A 20,320-nucleotide genomic window follows, 5' to 3' on the forward strand; every position below is an offset into this window, starting at 1 on the left:
AATATTTAAACAGAGGCACAGAGGGTGAAAAGAATCCAGGAATTCAAAGAGCATTCACAGCAGAGAAAGAGCATACAGTCCCTGAGGTAGGAGATGAAGGATGGCTGGTACATTTTTAGCAAAGGAGAGATGACAGGAAATTATATTTTCAAGGTGAGTAGAAGCCAGGCTTTGTAAACTAGAGTAAGAAGTTCAGATCTGATTTTAAATATGACATCAAGAGTTTTCTATTTTATTCTAAGTGAAGTTGGGATGTGACATGATCTAAATATGGTTTTTAAAAAATGCTTTGCTCTGTGAAGAAAGTATAGGAGGACACCATGGGTGGACACTGGGAGAGCAGTTGATTGGCTCCAGGTGATGCCTTGGACAGGGGAGGCCAGGGTAGGTATGGAGTGGAGTGGATGGATTTAGAATATATTTTGAGGATAAAGCTGTCAAAATTTGCTGATAGATTGGATGCAGAGAATGAGGAGAAAGGAAAAACCGAGGATAATTCCCAGCTTTCTGGCATAGATCGCTGAGTGGATAGTGATGACAATAATTGAAATGGGGACGAGGAGGAGGAGCAAGTTGGAAGATAAATCAAAAGCTTCCCTTTGGGTCAGGCATGGTGGCTCATGCCTGTAATCCTAGCATTTCAGGAGGCCAAGGCAGGAGAATTATTTGAGCCCAGCCGTTGGAGACAAGCCTGGACGACATAGTGAGACTTGGTTTCTACTTTAAAAGGAAAAAAAAAAAAAATAGCCAGATGTGGTGATATGTGACTGTAGTCCTAGCTATTTGGGAGGCTGAGGTGCGAAGATGGCTGGAGCCTGGAAGTTCGAAGTTGCAGTGAGCTATGATTGCACCACTGCACTCCAGCCTAAGTGACAGAGAGTGACCCTGGCTCTTAAAAATAAAATAATGAAATAAAATAAAATAAAGCTCTTTGAATGTGTGAAGTTCGAGAGACCTTTGAGATAACTAATGTCAGCTGGAGAGCTGACTATACGGGTTTAATTCAGAGAGAAGATTTGAACCGGAAATACAAATTTGGAAACTATCTCCATGTAGGTAATATGTAAACAGATACTACGGACATGAGAACAGATGAAGTGGTCTAGGGAGAAAGTGAAGGTAGACAGTAGAAGAGTGGACAAAGAATCTTATTTGTGTTATGAAGGTTCCTATTACATAAAGTAGAATATTTCAGAAGACATCTAAATCCACATGTTAAGTAATAACTTATGATAAAGTTGGATTGTATTAACAAAATATTACTACTGCAAAGGAACAAGCAAATATGTGTGAAGGAAATGTATATTTTAAATAACAATCAATGATGGAAAAATAGAAAGCTCTAAAAAGTTGGAAGTTTTTTTTGCTTTGCTTTTAATAAGACTAACTAGCTTAAATATCTTTCATATTTTCAAGAGAGTTAGACTGAGGAAGGCTGGCATTATTGCTTTTTGGATGTTTGTTTGAAATCTATAATGCTGCAGAATCCATTTCATCACACACATAAAAATGACTAAGATGGAGAAAAAAATCTCAGTGTATCTTGATATACCTTAAATATTAAGGTGTGCTTGAGACAGGAGCCCAGTGATGAAAAATGTATAGTACTAGAAGTATAATTCTATTATCATGATAGTTTATGACTACCTGTATAGTCAGATTAAAGGTAGCTTTAGAACAATGGATAGGTTTTTCAATTGCAGAATCAAGGTTGCAATTTTATAGCATATAAGCTCTCAAATCTCTAGGGGTAAATGTAGAAAAATAAAAACTTACTGAAGTAAGGCAATGTGCATTCTACATTATTATGGCAACAAATCAATAATGGTATTACAATAAAATCTGGTGTAATCACATTTTCCTTCTTCGTATTGCAGTATTAATCTCTGTCTCATGGGAGACGAGATGAATCACAAGACGTATAATGGAATGCAGAATATTTTGCTTGTTACAGTCAAAGCAGTGGGACCAGTAATTACTGAAAGTTTTTTTAAAATTACTTCAAAATGCTTGTTGCCCTTTTCAGCCTTTTCAACAGCTTAAGTAGCCATGCCTCAGAGCTATTAATATTATGCATTTTAATTTTTTTTTTTCTTTATCCCTTCCTTGTACCCAACTACTAGCAAAAAGACTCGGAGCATCTGGGAATGGCCTTGACACTGAAGTCAGCAGGTAAAATCTGCTACTGCCTGAGCACCAGGCCAAGGGGCCAAAAATGGGCTGGAGATTACCCTCTTGTTATCTCAGTAAAAGTGTGGCCAAGGAGAAGGACACACCACTAGTTTTCCTAGTCTGAGTTTTTCTGCAGTCAGGAAAGTATCCATTAATTTACAGAGAAACAAAAGGCTTTTGTCAAAAATCAAATGCAGGCCATGTGCAGTGGCTCATGCCTATAATCCCAGCACTTTGGGAGGCTGAGGTGGGCAGACAGCTTGAGGTTAGGAGTTTGAAACTCGGCCTGGCCAACATGGGAAAACCCCGTCTCTACTAAAAATACAAAAAATCAATCAGGCGTGGTGGGGGGCATCTGTAGTCCCGGTTACTCAGAAGGTTGAGGCAGGAGAATTGCTTGGGAACTTGGGAGGTGGGGGTTGCAGTGAGCCAAGATCGTGCCACTGCACTCCAGCCTAGATGACAGAACGGGACTCCGGAAAAAAAAATTTTTAATGAAGCTAAGGTTTTATTATTGTACCTTTCCACTTCCTTGAATAAATTCAGTAGCTCCTGTATGATTTTAAATTTATCATTTTCTATACAATCTATAACATGACTTTCTTATTTTCTCTTAATTTTTTAACTGCAATTTGTGGCTCTAAATATGCAAAGATATCTATGAACAAACATTCTAGCAGAAACAAATATAAGAGGAACATATATTTTCACTACATACATACTTATTAAGGCCATATTATGACCCCTTGTTTGAAAACATATTACTAAAATGTAGTTTCATAATCATATAGGTAGACTCTTTATATTGTAATCAGCACAAATATTAACTAAGGAGAAACATGCAAAGTATTTTCCAAATACGTATTTCAGTTGAGAACTGGACCTTGAGAACTAGAGATACCCTGATAAGCATTCAAGAAATAGCCAATCCTATCAACCGTTTTGTGATTCTAGAAAAGAGTAGAGAATATCTGGACCATTTGGAATGTCTACAATATCTGGAGAGAATCCAAATTGCCAAATGATATCAAATAATCATATGAATAATATCTTATTTCTGGAAGCAATCAAATGAGACCCATGTGAGCAGTTAGGATAATATCCACTTTAAGCCTTCTGCAAACAATTTCTGTAATCTTTCCTAAACCTGCTTTTACAGCACTCATTAGTATTCTTTTGCTGTCCGGCACTTGGTGCCTCTGTGATAGATATTAAATATCTTAAGGGAGGCAGGCCCCACTAGTATGTCACAAGCTGATGCTGTGGCTCATGCAAGCCAAAGCTCCATGGAGAAGCGGATGGCAAAACCTCAGAAGAGTGACAGGTCACAGCTGTTAGCCCTCGGATAGATGCTGGGTGAATCAAGGCCTAGTGTAAGTCTTTTTGTTCCCAATCAAACATGTGGACCACACAATCCTCAAGGTAACCAAGTTGGATTCTCAACATGCTATTCCTAACTCCAAATGGGAGTCTCAAATTATCAATGCCTTGCACATTTTAGATGCTTAGGTTGTATAATATTGATGTAAGTATATTGGGTAACTGGAGACGATGCTTGCGTGAAGGAATATTTTGCAACTATCTACTCAGCAGATGTATTTGTTATTTGGTTATTGTGCCTCTACCATGCCACAATGTCTCATTCCCAAATTACCATTCAATTACTCTCCTGGGTCTTTTGGTTTCAAAACCTTGTGGAAGAGAACTATAACTGCTTGCTTAAATCCTTGTCATCAGATGGAAAAGGTAGAATAAACTGCATTCTATAACCCTAGGAAAGTTTTGGAAACTCTTAGCATATTAATAAGGAAGCTTTATTGCTGGCCTATTGGGGAAAAAAATTAGTAGTTTATCTGAAGATATAAAGTCAAGATCCCTAACAATTTTTCTTTTCTTTCCTGGAGCAGGTCTCTAAATTTTAACTTTTAATTTACTTTTCATTTAGTATAGGATATTCTCAGTGAGATGTACCATTGTATGTGTGCCTTTGATATCTAGAAAACGCTACATGAGTTATTTACATTTGAAAAGTTAATATTCAAGGTGTTTTGATAGTGGTAAAGCATCAAAGCAATTGTATGACCTGAGATGCAGCTTGTCACTCTTGGAATAAATCAAACCTTTTAAAGTATATTAATAAAGCAATGACTTTGTACACTAAAATATAAATTTGGATATTGATAATTTTTATATGATATTATATATAATAAATTGCATGTTATGTAGAGACACTTTTTTAAAGATGATAAGGCAAACTTTAATCTTGTGGGGGCCATAGTGATAGGTAAAGGGATCACTGCAACGGGGTCTTGTGGTGGAGGAGGGAGATTGGACTCAACTCCCTGTGCAAAGCAATTGTGAAGCTTTAGCTTACAAGTGAGGTTGTTTTCTTTGTGAATGGGTTAGAATGACCAGTTTGATCAATACATACGTCACAATCAACTGTGTCACAAGTCGTTAATTACTGATGGTAGACAAAGTACAAAAATGTGTAGAAGATTGTGTTTACAATAAATTAGAGTTGATTCAAAGTTATCTTCATATTAACATCTCTCTCACTTGTCCTGGAATATGCTTCCCAGACTGTGAGAGAGGGCAGTTAAAGGAACTGGACAAGAGAGCATGACACACACATGAGCTCCATTCCCAGTTCCAGCACAAGGTATGATATCGTAGGAGAAATGTGTATTTGGTCTTCATCCTCAGTTTCTGACACAGAACTCCCCAAACTCTTGCAGCTTCTTCAGTGATAGGAGTATCTTTTGTCATAATATTTGGTTTTAGCTCTCAGTTCCTGACACAAGAGTTTATAAGACTCTTGGAATCTCCAGTATGATGAGTATTTTTTGTATGTTAAGGAGATGACTGGTGGTCCCTCGATAGCTTCAGGAGGGGGACTGGTCCCCAGAATGACCAAGGCATGATTAGAGGATTAGAATTTCCAGTCCCACCCCCAGACCTTCAGAGATTGAATCAATAACCAATGGCAAGTGATTTAATCATTCATGCTTACAAAATAAAACTTCCATTAAAATCCCTAAACTCTGAGGTTTGGAGAGTGGTTGGTTTGGTGAGTAAACAGGAATGCTGGGAGGCGGCATGCCAAGAGAGGGCATGGAAATTCTTTCTCCTACACCTTGTCCTGTGCATCTCTTTTATTTGGCTGTTACTGAATTGCATTCATTATAATAAGCCAGCAATAGTAAATCAACTGTTTCTGAGTTCGATGAGCCATTCTTGCAAATTATTGAAACTGAGGAGCATGTTATGGAAATCCCTGTCTTTGTAACCAAGTGGGACAGAAGTGTGGGAACCCTCAGCACCCAAGACTTGTGGCTGACTTTCAAGTGGAGGCGGTCTTGTGGAACTGAGCCCTTAACTCCTGCGATCTGATGCTAACTACAGGCATTTTGTTAAGAAGGAATTAAATTAGGGTGTCCAACTGGTATCCAGACAGTTGCAGACTTGATTGTTGGTGTGAGGAAAACCCCCACAAATCTGGTGTCAGGAGTGCTGATAGTAAAATTATAAGGAGATGGGGTGAGGGTGGTGGGGGTGTCTTCAGGGACTATAGGAATTTAATCAACTTGAACAATCCATCTGTTTTACAGCCTCCTGTCTTGCAGCCTTCTTTTTCCCTAAACCCTGTGTGGAGTGTAGTCACCTAGTTGGCTGGAACCAGTTCCTGACAGACCCCAGCAAATTACAAATGAACCTGTGCGAGCTTTACTCGTTATCATGCTAAAGTCTCCACCTTGGAAGGAGCTATAGCTCTATTACCATAACCTGTGACCTATGTGCTGGCGCAGTGGCTCACCGAGTCTGCACCGCCCGGACCCCTCCTTTACATGCAACAACACACCCTCACCCCTCTCCATGGCTCCTTGACACCCACCTATCATTTTCCCTTGAGGTGACACTGTTTTGGAAAATACTCCAGGGTCCTCCTTAGTTGTGACAAATAATAAAACGCCTATTGATCAAAACCTGCCTTCTTATGGAGCCATTTGTCACTTCCCAGGGGAATGAACCCAGTTATTTTCAGGTAACAAATTCAGATTATAGTCTTACAGTCGTATGAAGTAAAAAGTTGTAAAAACTACTGGGTTTAAACAAAATGAGAAATAGTGTAATATAACCAGGATAATAATATAATTTATCAAACAAACTGGGATACTTCTGAGAATAAAGGTGTATCTGTTTTTAATTATACCTGGTCATAAATGGTTGAATACTGAGTTATGAAGTTAAAAGAAAATACAAGGTTCAAGTCTCAATTATTTTGTTTATTAGCCATATTACATTGGGAAAGTTACTCTCTTAGCCTGTTTTCTGTGGGTAAAATGTGCTTACTAATTGCTACCTCATAAAAGCACTGTGTCTGTCAGGCTCCAAGCAGGAGACAGAAATCCCTCAGTTATTTGAACAAAGTAAGTTTAATATAAAGAATTATTAACTTCTATAGAGGACTGGGGATGACAGAGGATTAGCTGGTAATGAGGAACAGCCATCTCCTTAGGGCTGAGCTAGACCACCCATGGAAAAGCTAGTAGAATTAGCTTGCTGCAAGGTGGCTCAAGAAGATGCCAAGGGATGCTATCCATAGGGAGATGTTTTGTCAGTAACACTTGCCTATGAAGTTATCTGATGGGGTGTTGGGGAAAACTTTTGGCCACCAGGGCTGCTAGCTGCTATGTGTCCTAGAAGGCAGAGCTGGAAAAGACGCCTTCAGGGCAGGTGCCCGACCAGAGGAGCACACCAGACCCAGGAGAGAAACACTCCGTCCTCCTTCACTGTCCCTACAAACAGTGTCTGCCAGCAAAGCTTAACCTTGTGCCTTTGTGCCTAGACAAAAATATTTAAATTGTTCAGCTCTAATTTTGCAGAACAAGAAATTAAGAATAGATTTGGAGCTGAGTGGCAATAAATTGATAAATAAGACAAGCACATTAAAGTCATAGAAAGTACTGTATTGAACACATGTAAGATGCTAACATTTAACATGTTTAGTATAGTGATTAGAATATCGTAAATGGTATATAAATTCATGTATCGCATACTGTTATTATATATTCTATATACGTCACTCTGTTATAGATGAGGGTAGAGCTTGAATTAATGACTCTAAGAGATGTAAGACAATCGATATTCAGAAGAATGGGGCAGTATATATTGTCTGGAGAGCTAAAAAGAAATGAAAACAAGGATACTAACTACTATAGTTAAGGGAGCATTCTGATCTGTGATTATTTTTTTAAAACGAAAGGTAAGCCCCTGTCTAAGTACTTTTGCATTGCTATAAGGGAATACATGAGGCTGGGTTATTTATAAGGAAAAAGTGTTTATTTGGCTTATGGTTCTGCAGGGTGTACAAGAAGCATGGCGTCAGCATCTGTTTCTGATGAAGGCTTCAGGAAGCTTCCACTCATGGTGGAGGGTGAAGGGGAGCAGGCATCCCATGGCAAGAGGTGAAGGAAGAGAGAGAGGAAAGGGTACCAGGCTCTTTTTAAAAATCAGTGCTCACGGGAACTATTAGAGAGATAGTACATTCATTACCACAAGGATGGCACCAAGCCTTTCATGAGGGATCCACCCCCATATCCCAAATACCTCCCACCAGGCCCACCTCCAACACTGGAGATTAAATTTCAACATAAGATTTGAAGGGGATAAACACCCAAACTATATCAGCCCCTGAAATAGCAGCAACACTGTTTTGCTAGAACTCTAGTATGGAAAATTTCAAGCTTAGAGTTTTTCATGTTCAGAAAAAACAAATATTTTAATTAATAAAAATATTGACCCATTGAAGCTTCATCACCTTCCTTTTGTATCGAGTAAGTATGTATTATCTTCTTATTAATCCTCAATCCTCTTGGGAGGCAAGAGAATAGAATTATTCTTTCCATTTTCTATTGCCTTCACTCCTAACCATTGGTTTAATATCATGTTATTAAAGCCAGTTCCCCTTCCTTTTATTTTTCTTATTCCTAGCTACAGACTGGCTATTTTTGACCGTGAATCATAATATTTTGTTAATTTGGTATATGGCTTTTTATGCTATTTCATACCCATCATAGTGTGTTTCAGCCTCTCAGATCACTCACTTAATGGTTAAACATTAGGGTTTTATATTTATTCCATTTATCAAATCTCCACCTGTGTTCCTTACCGTTCTCTAAATCCCGTCTTCATTCACTGTAGTAGTTGACTCCCACATAATGTTTATTTAATGTTTCTCCCCAGAATTAGTCTTTTATGCGAAGTTACATGTCTCGACCTCTCATTAAATTAGATTTACAGCCTCCCACACTTCTTTCTCTTAATTATTTCTTTTAAACTTTATCTGTTTCCTAAAACATGCTGTGAAGTATTCATAATGACTACTTTAGATCAAATATGTCAATAGCCTATTCTTTTTATTCCAGAAAATGTATTTTCTTGGATATCATACTTATATATTAATAATATAAAATCTGAGAGCCTCTCTCTGTAATTTTCTTGAACCATGAGGATGATCTTCAAATCTCTGTCAATAGCTCAATTCACATTTATATGAATAGTAATTTGTGTGTGTATGTGTTTTAAGTATTTTTATCTTTTCAATGAAAATATTTTAAAAATGAGATTAAAAGTCTGGAGCTAGTAGTTCAGGGCAAATGAGATGTCAACTAAATTTACTTTTTCCTAAAATATACTGTTTTATTACATTTCTGTATTGTCTGAAATGTTTATTAAATATAGTCCTATGAGGGAAAATAGTGGATTTGAGAGTTTGTCATTTCATATTTTACTTTGTTATAACTCTTTTATTTATTGTTGTTTTTAAAAATGTTCTGAGGGGAAAGTAATAGCTAATAGTAAATATTAAACCAATTCTAGATCTGTACACCAGAACCTTGTGGTGCATAATTTAAAACATTTTCATAATTTCCACAGCCTTTTTTAAAGGTGCTTGGTCTTAACCACTCTTCTGGAATATAAGGAATCCCCTCTCCTTGAGGGAGCTTTAGACCCAGCCACATTTGTGTATTGATTGTCCCGGGATCAATGATCTTGCTTCCACTGCTGTTTGCTTTTGTTGTTCTCTGAAAAATCTTTCCACACCCTTTGGTTAACTCCTCAACTCCTCAATTCCTAATTATACTTACAGTTTAGCTAAAATCTTCTCCTTTCCTTGAAACAGCCTCTGCTCTCCCCAGCAGACCATCTCTTAAATTCTTATATAGCTTATTATTCTTCTTTTGGTTTTAGTCATTTTACAGATGACATTTATTGCTTTGTATTCTCATATGCTTAGGTGTCACTTCAAGAGATAATAGATGTATACACTTTAATGGCCCAAATACAAATGGTAAGTTCATAATATTTATTATGGTTCATGATAGCTCTTCAATAGCTATGTGTTGATTAATTGAAACACATGTTTTGTTTTGTTTTTAAATTTGTATGTAGCACCTGCTACTTACCAGGTGCTGCTTCGGTTTTTGGAGAAGAAAATTCCAAGTTAAAGAAAGTACTCCTTAGAGAAGTGTCTGTTTAGTTGTGAGGCAGCTATGCAAATAAGTATTTGAAATAGCAGAGTCCAGTCTAGGTCCAGTTCTCTTGAGAAAGAGAACTGCAGTTCAGGGAACACTTGTTAGAAGACCTAACATTTGTGTTAAATCTTAATAAGAGGGGCAGGGAACAAATTTTAGGCAGAGGTAAAAGAATGTGTGAAGATATTTGCTGCCTCAAAGGCAATACATCAATAGTAGCAGATTGAATCTCTCCTCCAGTGGTAAGTTAAAGAGTTCAGCCTTTATGAGAGTGAAACCTGAAAACCAGAGCACATTTTGCATGCTTTTGTATAACTGGCATCGTAGTCCGTTTGTGCTACTGTAACAAAATACTTGAGACTGGGAAATTGATAACTAATCGAAGCGGATCTCTTACAGGTCTGGAGGCTGAGAAGTCCAAGATCAAGTCACTGGCAGGTTCGGTGTTTGGTGAGAGCTTGTTTTTCATTGATGGCACCACTAAGGTGTCCTCACACGGTGGGAGGGATAGAAGGGCACAAAAGGATGAATGCTGTGTCCTCACATGGTGGAAGAGAGGAAAAGCAAAAAAGGCCTAAGCTAGTTCCTCAGGTCCTTTAAAAAGACACTGATTCATTCATGAGAGTGGAGATTTCATGATTTAATCATTTTCCCCAAAAGATCCACTACTTAATACTATCACAATGAGAATTAAGTTTCAACATGAATTTTAGAGGGAACACATTCAAACCGTAGCATTCCTTCCCTCCTGCCCCCAAATTTATGTCCTTCTTACATGCAAAATACATTCATTCCATCCCCAAAGCCCCCAGAGTCTTAACTCATTCCAGTTCCAACTTAAAAGTCTATGGTCCAGAGTCTCATCTGAATCAGGTATGGGTGGGACTCAAGGTAAAATTCATCCTGAGGCAAATTTCTCTCCAGCTGTGAATGTGTAAGATGAAACAAGTTATGTATTTCCAAAATACAATGGTGGGACAGGCCTACAAGAGATAATTCCATTCCAAAAGGGAGCAATTGGAAAGAAGAAAGGCGTAACGGTTTCCAGGTAAATCTAAAACCCAACCATGCAAACAACATTCAATCCTAAGGCTTGAGAGTAATCTTCTTTGACTCCATGTCCTACCTTCCAGAAACACTGAAACAGGGGATGGGCCCCCAGGATCTCAGGCAGCTCCACCCACATTGATTTGCTGGGTGTAGCCCCAACTTCAGCTCTCACACATTGAAGCTGCATGCCTGCAGCTTTCCCAGGCTGGCACTATACACGGGTGGCTCTATAGTTAGGGGGTCTCAAGAACAGCTTGCTCCCACAGCTCCACTAGGTGTTGCTGCATTGGAAAGTCTCTGTGGCAGCCCCAGCCCTGCAGCAGTTCCCTGCCCAGGCCCTGAGCCTCTCTGAGGACCCTTTGAAATCTAGGTGGTGGTAGCCATGACTCCACAGCTCATGCAGTCTGCATGCCTGCAGAGGTTGCACCTTGTGGACACTGCCAAAGCTTGTAGCTTTTACCTTCTGAAGTAGCAGCCTGAGTTACATCTGCATCTGCTTGAACCATAGCTAAGGTGGCCAAGGAGTGCTGCACTGGAATGCAGGGAGTGGAACGTTGACGTGGCAGTGGGGAGCAAGCCCGAAGATTCCACAGGTAGCCTGGGTCCCTCTCTGGAAACCATTCTGCCCTAAAAGACCCTTGCACTATGGGCCTGTAATGGAAGTGGCAGCTTCAAAGACCTATGAAATGCCTTTGGGGTCATTTTTTCTTTGTCTGGATGCATATAATCTAATCTCCTTTACAAAATTTCCTGGCACACCCTTGGTGTTCTCTCTTGAACACAACTTTGCATTCTGTACAATCTGGTCAGGCTGAGAATTTTCCAAATCTTTGTGTTATTCTTCTCTTTTGATATAAATTCTGGCTTTAACTCATTTCTCTCCTCCCAAATTTTACTATAAGTAGTTAAGAGAAGCCACGCATCACCCTAAACTCTTTTCTTAGAGATTTCTTCCTTTAAATATCCTAGTTCATTTCTCTTAAATTCTTCTTGTAAAAAGGAATAAGACACAGACACATGTAACAGAGTTCTTCATCACTTTGTAATGAGGATGGCTTTTCCTCCGGTTTCCAGTAAGATATTCCTCATTTATGTCTAAGAACGCCTCAGAATGGCCTTTACTGTCCATATTTCTATGGACATTCAGTTCATAGCCATGGAGATTATCTCTAAGACTGACATGTTCTCTAAATCTCCTTTCCTGAGCCTTCGCTGGAATTGCGCTTAATGCTCTGTTCGTGGCAATCTAGATTTTTTCTGGCATGCACCACCAAGCCCTTCCAGTCTCTACCAGTTAGCCAGTTTCAAAGCTGCTTGCACATTTTTAGGTATTTGTTATAGCAACACCCCTATTCTCTGGTACTGATTTCTGTCTTAGTCCATTTGTGCTGCTGTGACAGAATACCTGAGAGTGGGTAATTTATAAAGTGCAGAAATTTATTTCTCATGGTTCTGAAGGCTGAGAAGTCCAAGACTGAGGTGCTGGTAGGATTGGTGTCTGTTGAGGGCTGCTCTCTGCTTTCTCTTTTTCTCTCTGCTTTCTTGCTTTCTCTTTGCTTTCAAGCTGACACCTTGTTGCTGCATTCTCTGGAGTTGAGGAACACTGTGTCCTTAGATGGCAGAAGGGACAGGAGACCAACAGGGTGTTTCATTCAACCTAAGCCCTTTCATAAGGGTGCTAATTCCATGCATGAGACTGGAGTCCTCATAATATAATCACATCCCCCGAAGGTCCTGCCTCTTAATACCATTACAATGGGGATCCACTTTCAACATGAATTTCGGAGGGGACACAAAACCATAGCAATTGGGAAATCCCATGTATCTTCATTTCAAATCATCTTAATCCTAAATATGCACAGTCAAGCATCATATAATGATATTCCTGTCAATGACACACTACATATACGATGGTGACTCCATAATATCATAGCCTAGGTGTAGTAGGCTGTACCATCCAGGTTTGTGTAAGTACACTCTATGATGTTTGCACAATGATCAAATCACCAAAAAATGAACTTCTCAAAATGTATTCCCATTGTTAAGTGACACAATACTGGTAAGAGTCTTACAGGTATGCAGTATTCTTTGGGTGGAAATAAGCTAATGCAGACTAAGCTAAACTATCTTTCCTCAGACAAATGCAATAAATGTTTCCATTCTAATATTTTGTAAGGATTAAAACTAGAAAGTAAGGAGTATTGTAGTGTCAAAATATTTTCGCAGACCTGTTAAGAGCAAATTGATTTTCACAACTCTAAATATTGAGTAAAATTGAAGTAAGGTTTTATTTTTTTCTTAATCAACATTAGAACATTTGGTACTGGGATATAGACACTTAATAAATGCCATGAATGCAAGTGGAAATTTGAGGCACAGTATCCCTAAAGCACTTTCCACATAGGCTCTCCTGCTGCAGTTGTTTGTAAATGAAGATCTACATGTAAATGCTAGATTAGACTGAATGATGAATTTAAAACAAGTGGGTGCACTCACTGTGGCCCAAATTAAGCCTTGTTCTAAAGTTGCTATAGCAACATTATCTTTACCAAATGTCCTGCTTTAAAAAATAATTGGAAACATTTCCTGTTATTTAGGAAGAAAAATAAAATCACTGTTAATTTTTTGCATCTCACTACACAAATGTATTATTTTCATGCAACTAAAAAAATCTGCAAATATCATGAATGAATACATGAATTTTAATATAATTATAACAGCAAAATCAAGAAGAATAAGAATGAAATTAGTTTGTAGATATAACATGATATATCTAAGAGTTGAATAAAATATTTGAATAAACATATTTTTCTTCTTTCTTTCTTGAATAACACTTAAAAGCAGACAGTCATGAATAGTTCCTCTGGGCTTTGCATGTATAAATTATTTACTTAATAGACCATGAGCATATTTTTTTCTTTTTTTTGAGATGGAGTCTCACGCTGTTGCCAGGCTGGAGTGTGGTGGTGCAATCTCGGTTCATTGAAACTTTTGACTCCCTTGGTTCAAGCGATTCTCCAGCATCAGCCTCCCAAGTAGCTGGGATTACAGGCATGCACCACCATGCCTAGCTAATTTTCGTATTTTTAGTAGAGAGGAGGTTTCACCATGTTGGCCAGGATGGTCTCGATCTCCTGACCTCGTGATCTGCCCACTTCGGCCTCTCAAAGTGCTGGGATTACAGGCATGAGCTACCACACCCGGCCAATATTTCTTTAATATTTGGAGAAAGTTGTGGAATAGTTGAAGTTTTTAGGTTATGGATTGGAAAGTAAATAAATAAATTCAAAGGACCTACATACACATGACATACCAAGAAGCAGAAAGGTCTAAAATATTTTATGAGGGTAGCTCGAGGAACATATATTTGAATTGGACAACAATAACTAAATGATGTACTAAAATTCCAGGCCCAGATGCATTTTTTTTTCTGAAAAAATGATTTTAATTCAAACCTATCATTCAAATGTTTTCATAAAAAACTATTAGAAAATATTGTAACATTTGAGAAAAGCAAAGACACATACTTTGGAAGAAAAATAACTTCTCTACACAGCATAATATATATTGTTTAGTAACCTGTGAAAATGTACCCTATATAGTTTGACTCAACATTTCAACCCTTTTTTTTTCCTGTACTTTGGAAAGGCATTTTCTCTCAATGTAATTTTAATTCTAAAGTGCCATTTCATGCTTTATTATCTTTTTTTTTTTGAGACGGAGTCTCACTCTGTCGCCTGGGCTGTAGTGCAGTGGCCCGATCTCAGCTCACTGCAAGCTCTGCCTTCCGGGTCTAGGCCATTCTCCTGCCTCAGCCTCCTGAGTAGCTGGGACTACAGGCGCCCGCCACCTCGTCCGGCTAGCTTTTTGTAATTTTTAGTAGAGACGGGGTTTCACCGTGTTAGCCAGGGTGGTCTCGAACTCCTGACCTCGTGATCCGCCCGTCTCGGCCTCCCAAAGTGCTGGGATTATAGGCTTGAGCCACCGCGCCCGGCCGCTTTATTATCTCTGAGTAAGAGTTTTAGTTTACGTTGGCCCTCAGCTTCTTCTGTGAGTCATGAGTTGTATAGCTAAGGATATTTTCCCAGGAATTTGGGTGAGGTGACTAATACTTCTTTCTATATATCAATTAGGCTTTCCTATTTAACAACACTAGACTTCAAAATGAAGTGACATGTTCTGGGAAACAAGATGAAAAATATAGAAGCGGTAACATTTTGGAGAATGCTTAAATCTCTTTATTTGCAAAGTGAAAATATTTTGTTTGTACAACCTTTTCTCTGCCACCTCCTTCCCTCACCCAGTTCCATCGCTCTTTCCACTAGGATCTGCCATGCAGAATATTCTGACGTAGCTCAAAGCAAAATAAATAGAGAGGAGGATGCCCAGTTTCTGGATTTGGGGTTTTAAACAACTTTCAGGCATTAGTGGGTTGCAACCAGCAGCCCTTATCTCATCTCCTATAACAGAGGTGGACCCTGAGTTTGAAGGTTGCAGCTTTGCCATTTATATGTATAAATGTACATGTGAACTCATCAGCTCCCAAAGTAACTTAAATCTGGCATGGAAACTGGGAGAAAATAGGATTGAATTAAATTTTTCCACTAAAGGCTATGTTGCGACTGTTCAATATTAATTCCATTATAATTACAATTAACTTTATAATTAAGATTTTCTAGTCCTCTACCTCATAAATCCAGCTTATTTCTAGTTTCTAGTTCTGTGTGTTCACTTGGCCTAAAATATTCTTCCTTAAGTTTCTACCTGTATCCAAATCTTTCCCACCTTCTCCAGGAAATCTTCCCTGACTGATGCAACAGTTGTCATCTCCTCACTATCTCCTGTCGCTTGCTTTAGACGAAATGTTAGCCAAGCAGGATATTTAAGAGCTTTAATTCTGGGGTCACATTCAACTCAAGTTTGAATCCTGGCATAGGGGCCTAGTAAAACAAATCCATGGAACAAATTAATTATTGGGGGTCAGACACTATTGTAGGTGCTGCAGTACAGCAGTGAGCAAGGCAGACAAGGAACCTATTCTCCTTGAGTTCATGTTGAGGCATGGGAAGACAATGAAAAATATTATCTATTGTGGTAGGTTCTGTAAAGGGAGTAAGCGTAGTCATGTAATAGAGGGTAATTAAGAGCTCCTATTTGAGTGGGAACAGGGGTCAGGAAAAGCCTTCATGAGGGGATGACGTTTGAGTTGAGACCTCAAGATTGAGAAGGAGTCAGCCATGCTAGATGAGGGAAAAAATGTATTCCAGTCAGAGGGAAAAAGCAAGTACCAATATTCTGAGTAGGAAATAACATTTAAGAAGTAGAAAGAAGGCCAGTGGTGGGTAGGGGCTGGCGGGAAAAAGCAGTACTTGATAACATTGTAGACTACTAAAAGGGAATTGGATTTCATGCTAAGATTGTGATAAAAACTATGACTTTGTTTAATAGTCACACCAATTTTTAGAAAGTTGAATTGGATCTAAATATTTTAAAAGTATAAAATATCACATAAAATGCCACTATATAATGTACGTACATATATGAGTCATGCATTAAGAACTCCTTATAGAAAACAATTGTGTTGACTTACAATTTTCTTACTCACTCCAGTTGAACACAAATATCCTGGGTCATGACTGGAGTAAGAAGAGCGAAGATTCCCTTGATGTCACACCATGTCACAGAGGCACCAAGAGAGTGAGCTTCTGCCTTTCCTACTTCCACATTCTCCTTTACACAGTGATGTTGATAAGAGGAATAAGTGAGGAAACATAGATTTTTGAGCCTGAAGCACAGGGAAGATGTCTGGATTTTTACTGAAAATTTGAGCATCATCAATGTATGGATGTTTGTAAGTCAAGGCGATGAGATTACCTAAGGATACAGTATACACAGAAGAGCAAAGAGGCCCAAAGGAAGCCCTGGTCAGGCCAACATTTAACCGTGAGTTTAGATGGAGGAAAAGATGTCATCAAAGACTAATTAAGTTCAGTAAGTAACAGAAAAATCAGAAACCAAAAGAAGAAAAAAATATTTAAAGGAGGAGTACATGATAAACTGTGAGGATGAGTAGCATGAAAACTAAGGCATGTTTGCTGGATTTGGCCACATGAAAATACTTGTAGACCTTGATGAGTACCATTTGGAAAGGTAGAGATAAGTTGCTGCAGTAGGTGAAGGAGTTAGTTAGAAATGAGGAAGGGGAGACAAGGATGTAGTCAACCTGTCGGAGGGATTTTGCAGTGAAATTTGCTGTGAAGCAGCACAGGGAAATGGAGTGGTGGCTATAAACAGATATGTGGACTTTTAAAAGTTGATACTAATGATTAAATATGCATCTTCATTAAAAATTGTGTATCAGTTTTCTCATCTGTAAAACAGGCAAATTTAACAATGATGCTTCAAATGGTTGCCATGAGAATGAAGAGTTATTGCAAGTAAAAGACTAACACCATACTTAGTGCTTTATATGTTCTCAGTTAGTGGTCATTGTTATCACCAGGAACTGTAGAACTCCTTAACACTCAGCATATTTACTCAAATTATTTTTCTTTTTCACTCTGTACTGCCTCAGATATAAGGAGTTATCTTTAGTAAAGTGCTATGGAAGTGTAGTTCAAGGACAAGAATGAACAGTAAGTTGTTAATAGAATTAAATCATTATTCAACAATGTGTCCTAAACTCTGTGTTAGGCATTTTGACTATGTATATTTACAAGTATGACTTAGTACAGTCCCTTCCCTTTGTTAGTATGCAGAGCTCAGGAGTCCCCAAGACCACCTTTACTTCTCACACGTACTGTGAGATCAGGGATCCAAGACTACCCTCAGGTTAGATAATTCTCTAAAGGGACTCACAGATCTCAGAAAGCTGTTACACACATGGTTACAGTTTATTACAGTGAAAAGATACAGATTAAAATCAGCAGAAGAAAGAAGCACACAAGGCAGGGCTCAGAGACCTTAAGGCACAGGGCTTCCAGTTATCCTCTCCCAGTGAAGCCATGTGTGCAGTACCTATTTCTCCAGCAACAATGTGTGAAAATACACATGGAACATTGCCCACTGGGAAGCTCATTTGAGCTTTGGTGTCTGGAGTTTTGATTGTAATCCAGTCACTCAGCCACTACTCATATGGCTAATCTTAGTTTCCAGCACTTCCAGAGGTCAATCTGACACCTTGTAGTCTGAGGTCTTTATGGCCCCAGATCCCAAGTAAACGAAGATGTTCTAATCAGGCAGGACACTCTATGGGCTTAGAGGTTGCCTCCCAGGAGCCAACTGCCAAGACCAGATCTCTCTTTGGCAAGGTTTATTGCTTGCTGTACAATTTATAATGGTGGAGGAGATAATATATAAAGGCATAAAACATACATACAATACATGATACAATACATGTTTAACTAATGATTCAAGTCAGTAAACAGTATCATAATGTCAGAGGCATTTGAATCACAGCAACTCCATCTTGAACAGGGGCTGAGACCTACTGGGCTGCATTCCCATATGGTTAAGGCTTTCTAAGTCACATGATGAGACAGGAGGTCAGCACAAAATACAAGTCATAAAGACCTTGCTGATAAGACAGGTGGCAGTAAAGAAGCAAACTAAAACCCACCAAAACCAAGATGGTGGCAAGAGAGACCTTCAGTCATCCTCCATGCTACACTCCCACCAGAAACATAACAGTTTACAAACGCCATGGCAATGTCAGGAACTTCTCCTATATGGTCTAAAAAGGTGAGGCATGAATAATCTACCACTTATTTAGCATATCATCAAGAAATAACCATAAAAATGGGCAACCAGCAGCTCTCAGGTCTGCTCTGTCTATGGAGTAGCCATTCTTTTGTTCCTTTACTTTCCTAATAAATTTGCTTTCAGTTTACTTTATAGACTCACCCTGAATTCCTTCTTGCCTGAGGTTCAAGAACCCTCTCTTGGGGTCTGAATTGGGACCCCTTTCCTGTAACAATAATGCTAGGATATGTTTACATACTGAATAGCTTATTGAAATAGTACTCACTGCAGCTATTTAGAGAAAGACAAGAGTTGGAGCTAAGGGTTGGGCAAAAAAAGAAATTCCAGAAAAACAGCTATATGAATTGGACCTTGAAAGATTACCTGGATTTGAAAAGATTACCTGAGAGAAAGGTGAATTATTGGGGTTCAGGTCAATTCTGAGCAGGATCATCAGAGTCAGAATGTGGTCACAGAGTCCTTCATAGTGGACAGAGGAAAACTAGGAATGTGGTTGATGAGTTGAGGGGAAAAAAAAGAATAGTGGTATGAAAGAAAATCTTTGCCTAAATAACAACTTTATATAAAGCCAGCTTTGTGCCTCAGAAGGGATAATTTCCTGTCTCCTTCCCTTCTGCCAGCTGCCAGCATTCACACACTTGGTATTGATGGTTAGGCTTCTGTGGGCTAATCTGGGATTGTAATTGCCATTTATAATTCCAATTCCAGAGGGAAAAAAATTTGTTTTAGTTTAAAGAGTGCCTTTTAGAAAAATTTGGGGAACATAAGTGTTTTGTTTCGTTTTGGGTATTTACTTCTCAATGTCTGAGCTTGGGCTGTGAGGAAGGAGAATAGCATCAATGTTATCTATACTATCCTCAAACAATTTTGCAGAATTTTGGAGTGAATTTCTAGCCATTTTGAGAATATATAACTCACTTCTACTTACTTAGTATTTCTTAACAACAGCAATATTTATGAATGAATATTTGAAAACTATTACCTGAAAAAGATGTAGATGTTGCTTCCAGGTGCATGGTGAAAGTGGCTTATACAGGTTGAATAAAAATTACTGCCATTTTCAGAATATTGATGGCTACTGCAAAGAAAATATAGGGTATCTGAGCTCTGGAAAGTTTTGGAAAAACTCAAAAAATTTCCATCTGCACCTCGGAAGGAACAATGTTAACTGACCTGGAAAGATAAAATGGATTGCATAAGAAAATATATTCAGTTTCTTAATATTGTTAGATAATTGATCGAGTTCTGGAACTTCAGTGATATCTTTCCTATTCAACTGAATTTCTCCCATTCTTCTGAAGGAATTGAATGCAAAGCAAATGAGAAAGGCAACTTTGCAAAACCCCTATCTTCATCATAAATGTATTACATTCCTCTAATAAGAACTTGCTCTCACCCAGCAGAGGATTTCAGATGATTCTTTTTATCTCAGGGAAAAGAGAAAAATCTGATATGCATTCAAAACCTATGATGTCCTACTTATTAGATAACTTATTGCATTAGCATTTGACTAGTTTGAACTCCTGATTTCTAGCCTAGAGTAAGAAAAAGGTCAACTAGAATTATATTTAAAAGGAGATGTGTTTATCATTGTTATAATCAACACCGTTCCAGTATTGTAAGGCTCATCAGTAAAATTGCCAGTGCTCCTTCTTCACATTTGATGATTTCTTCTGCTTCAGTTTTGAGCATTTAATATGCCAAATATACTGAGGTTTTCACTAATAAAGTTCACTCAAAAGCAGAGTCAGCACCAATTTATATCTGTGACGGGGGTTATACTTTTATAAGGAAATGAC

At 38.4% G+C, this 20,320-nt stretch overlaps 1 long non-coding RNA gene across 1 annotated transcript in view; it reads right to left on the bottom strand.

Moving 5' to 3' along the window:
* Positions 1–19,602, bottom strand: part of LOC105524242 — a 176,244-nt gene extending 156,642 nt beyond the window's left edge. Inside the window, exons 1-2 of the long non-coding RNA XR_001003724.1 lie at positions 19,504–19,602; positions 18,904–19,002 (exon numbers count right to left, since the gene is read on the bottom strand). This is a non-coding gene — a long non-coding RNA (uncharacterized LOC105524242). The remainder of the gene's footprint in view (positions 1–18,903; positions 19,003–19,503) is intronic.
* Between the last annotated feature and the right edge of the window lie 718 nt (positions 19,603–20,320).

Source organism: Colobus angolensis, unplaced genomic scaffold (genome assembly GCF_000951035.1).
Source record: "Colobus angolensis palliatus isolate OR3802 unplaced genomic scaffold, Cang.pa_1.0 Scaffold492, whole genome shotgun sequence".
Classification (NCBI taxonomy): Eukaryota; Metazoa; Chordata; class Mammalia; order Primates; family Cercopithecidae; genus Colobus; species Colobus angolensis.